Genomic DNA, 4,787 nt, shown 5'->3' with positions numbered 1-4,787 from the left:
AAAGGAAAATCTTGGCTTGCACAGAATTTTGTATTTTATTTCTGATGCAGTGGCATCTAAGGAACCTTCTGCAAATTACAAAGGACAGTGGAATAATCTTCAATCCTCTGCTGCTTCCTGCAGCCTTTAGGGTCCCACTCCTCCAGGTCTTGTCCCATCACAGTGAGACAGACCTACTCTCACGGCTGTGAGGAGGATGCTAACAGTTCTTGCTGAACAGATAGGAAAGCACAAATGCAACACTTTCGAGGAGGATTTGAGGACAACGAGTGTCAGCTCTGTCTTGTTTCGTGCTACCACACAAGTGGAGGTGCCTCTGCCCCCCAAGCCGCTACAAAATCACTCTTCCCTTCTTACACTGCAGTCAGGCAGTAAACACATAGAGCAGAAGTGCTGAAAAACAAGCACAACTCTGACGTAACTTACTTATTACTTGTTAGTCCATCCTGCCTTCGCCTTCCGTACCAGACCTGATACAGCGTGATGCTCCCCTCCCCAGTCCAGCAGGCAGCAACAGGCATGGTGCAGAGCCTGTGCCCAGCTGCTGCTAGTGGTAAGTGCTCCATGCCCCCTCCTTGCAGCATTGTGATCTGCAAAGGAAACAAAACCTCTGGCTCTAAACAGACATTTTTTATAATCAAGTTAGCAGCTCCCTCCCTTCTTTGGTTAAGTCAAAGCACACTTAATTATTGAAATTACCCGGTGGAATACATCTATCCTGTCCCCTCAATGTGAGAGGATTGTACCGAGAGCGACAGAACATTAAACCAACAGCTTCACAAGCCCTGCCAGAAGCCACGCATCTCCCACCAAATGCAGCCGGCGCAAAGAGACCGACTGGCATCTGCCAGGCACCAACAGGGCAAGAACAGGAAAGGCAGAGCCAAGGTGGGCACTGCAGCTTCACAGGTGCTGGTGTGTGGGCATCTCCAGCTATGCAGGCACACACATTTTCTGGGAAACATCAGTCTTAATCGTGTTCTGCTTCACCAACAAGAGAAGCTGCTGAAATAGTTTTGTCAGACAAGTGATAAGGATAATTACGTGATGAGAGTTTAGTCATTCATATTGCTGTGACAGAGAAGTAGATTCTCTGAAAAATAACATCACCAACAGAAAACCTTGGTGATTCTATGATTCATCAATATCTGAGCATAAAGCTTTCCAAATTTCAAACGTAGCTGCAGTGAGGTGTGCTGGCACGTGCTGCTCCGAGGCACAACAAGCCACCAGAGGGAGCCCATTTTTCTCCATAAATCTGATTTTCATAAATCGTTTTGTATGCACACATTCTCAACTGACAAATTAACGCAATTACAAAGTGTGTATGAATATGCATATTTTATTTTAAACTTGCAACATCCGATTTGTCCCTAAGTCCATTAGGGCACACAGGCTGGGACTGTGCCCAGAAGCTCCCCACACAGCAGCTAGCCTTGAGCTGCTGTTCCTGCCCTGTGTGATTACAAACCAAGCCCAACCACAACCTCAGAGAGGCTCTCCTTTCAAGCTTGTGGCACATATCCTTCCTTGGGAAAGGAGGAGCCCCGAATTTATTTTCTGTACCACAGGCACAGGTTTGTCCATCTTTGTATTTATGCCTTTCATACTGCAGCTGCCAGAATTTAAAACGCTACCAGTATTGGCTTCCATTACCATCTTCACATTCCAAAAGCCTTGTCAAGTCCAGCCTTGCAGCCAGACCTGTTCTTTATTCATCTAACATTCCTCCAAACAACTCTTTACACATGCACTTGACAATGTTTTCCTTACAAAACAGAATTATGCAGCCTAAAAGGACCTGAAGATGAAAACAAATTGTTTGACCTCCTTTCAGCAAAGGAACTGGGGAAGCACAATCCTGAGATACATAACTGGCTCGGAAGCAGTGCTGCCTGGGTTTCTTCTGTGCCCTCCTCTTTTGGTGCATTACATTCATCCCCAGGTAAGGCAGGCCCAAGGATTAATTACAGCAGTGAACAAGTCAAAGCGAGGGCCAAGCACATCCACATCAAATCACAATTCTCAAGTCTTCTCCGGGACAAAGTAGAACTACCTCAGCTTGAAACATTGCAGAGCATCACCCAACCTACATCAACAACGCTAAGAACTCCAGCAAGGCAGCAGTGACAGCTGGATGCTCTCCCCAAAGCCAGAACTCTTGCAGGGACTCTCTCGTCACAAACCTCACTGTGAGCCCAAGACAACCAGCCCTCCAGTATGGGCCCGAACGGGTACATCCAGGGGTACACCCTCAGTCACAACTCAGGCGACCTGCAATAGCACACATGTAGCAAGAATGGGAAAGCAGAAATAGATGTTGGCCAGAGGAATCAAGACAAAACAGAAGAATTGATAGATCTTGAACCATTTTCCTGTATTTTTCAGGAATCCCGGGAGGGGAATGTGGGTCACCCAGCCAGCGGGCAGGAACGATCCTGCACACAGGAAAACTTAGTTCAAGTTAGTCTGGTGTAGGGAAGTGCATGGGTAACTTTCCCAAACCCAAGCAGTAGGGAGCACTTCTCCAAGCACCAGAAACTTTCTCCTGCACAGATCTGCACCTGAGAATTGGGTGGATGTGGGCCTGTCAGGATTACTAATATGAGAAGATGCTTCTTTTGTGTTTGAGAGTTCTGCCATGGACTTCAACGTAATGAGATATAACATGTTCCCTAAACACACTAAAGAATGGTACCCAAAACATTTAAAGCACATAGATGTGTTAACATGTACAACATTACAGAAACATTAGCAGTGTTCCATGAGAAATGCGGTACACCAAGAGCCTATCCCTGAACCAGATGTCCATCTGCTACCCGTCTAATAACCATGTCAAGGTACAACTGACCAGTACCACCTTCTGCTGAGCTGTGGGGACTTTGTGCTACTCATCATGCTCTTAAATCATAATAAAGAATACAAGTTAGAAAGTGTAAAGCACGTAAATAAGCTAAACACAAACACGGCCATTCCAGCCTGGAACACACTAATCTCTTGGAACCCAAGTCCTGGAGCAGTGAGCAGGGCACAGCTGGGCTGGTAGGACAGCAGTGTGCGTGGTCCAGCTGAACAATACCACACTTACATGTGGGGACACCACAAGAAGGGCTTGAGATTCTTCCCTTTGGAGACAGCAAACCCAGCACTACCTCCTGCCCTATCTGCACAGCTGCTGCGAAGCACGGAGCTCACACAGCACTGTGCTCCAGTTCAGGCACTCCGAGGCTTTAAATGCACTGGTCAAGTACTACACCAACAGAAAAGGCCGTTCCTGGATATTTATCAGCGAGTAGGTACAGAAAACAATTACCTATGAAAATCATCAAGTCCATTAGCAAGATGGGCTAATAACAGAGACCTGCTGCTGTTGATATACGGAACCTTTTTCTCCCCTAGGTACTTCTTCATGTTACTTACCAGGAACATTCCTCATTTTTTTCACAGCATTTATCTCTAATTTCCCTGTAAAGCAACACCTAGGGATGCCCAGTTAGATGCTGCAGTCTTACATACTATTCCTTAAGGCGTTCCAAGCCCTTTAGAAATAAAACTCCTGGTTTCTATAAACCTTGGTGTCCTTGGTCACTTTCTGAATGGCAGTGGTTGGAGGGGACATGATGCTCCGCGCACTGCTAACATGGGACACCTGCAAGCACAGTGCTGGGATGCCGTGTGCCTGCCCATGTGGTGCTGCTACTGCATGCAGTGCCACTGCCATCCCAGTCAGCCTTCCAAGGACTTCCCATGTGAAATGTGACTGTAATAATTAGATGCAAATTTATAAGAAGCCACTTTCTTGCTTAACAGAATTACTGTTCCATTAATAGTGATGCTCAAATGATTTTGAAATTGTCCGCTGTTTCACCTCAAGGACTGCTCATGTTGTTTTGGAAATTCAGTCTCGGTTTCTTGACAAAGAAAGTATTAATTTGTTCATATTTGTGAGATATGTATATGGTTCAGCCTTATCCATTTGCGGGTCGGATACCTAATTTGTTTCCCTGGAAAACAACGCAATGAAATGCTCCACATAGGGCGTTCTGTAGCTTAAATGTGAACTACAAACTGCAATCTTCCTGGGGTGTCCCTGTGGGTCGGCTCCAGCACGTACGCCTGCATGTTTTATGCTTTGTCTGAAGAAGGAAGCTCCCACAAGTGGGGGGAAAGCTCTCAGATATGGGTCACGTGTCGGTGTATCAAAACTTGTACATGAATTAAAAAGAAAAGCAACAAAGCCTCAGTATCTGCCCTGAGCTTATATTTTTGTCTCTCAGAGGAAGAAAAATGAACAGAAGATTTGGGAAAAAAAAAATACCAACAAAAAAGAAACAAACCACCAACAAACCAGACTCAGAGTATTCTTTGCTAATTCATAAGTCTTCCGTAAGGAAGAGAAAATCATCCAGGATTTCTCAAAGCAGCCACAAAACCAAACGCACACCGATGCACGCTGCTCAGCCTTCCCTCAGCGCTGCACAAAGTTGACACACGGTCGTCTTTCTCCCGTTTCATTTTTACTGACAAACGCCCTTTCTGACTTTGCTGCCATCCAAAAGACTAAGTCAAGCGATCCTCCTCTCCCATAACCTTGTGGTATTTCCCAGCTCCCAGTCCCATTTCTATTTGACTATTCCGCTTTCTAAACCCAAATCCCGAAACCCTTTCAGCCGCGCTCAAAGCAGAAGAAAAGAGACAATGAAAGCGCCCCGCACGGCGCGGATCGCACGCTGCGCGCACCCCGTCCCCGCGCTCCGCCGCCGCAAATCCGCGCGCACCGCCCGACC

Source organism: Meleagris gallopavo, chromosome 11, assembly GCF_000146605.3.
Source record: "Meleagris gallopavo isolate NT-WF06-2002-E0010 breed Aviagen turkey brand Nicholas breeding stock chromosome 11, Turkey_5.1, whole genome shotgun sequence".
NCBI classification, from domain to species: Eukaryota; Metazoa; Chordata; class Aves; order Galliformes; family Phasianidae; genus Meleagris; species Meleagris gallopavo.
This window is presented reverse-complemented; position numbering follows the sequence as displayed.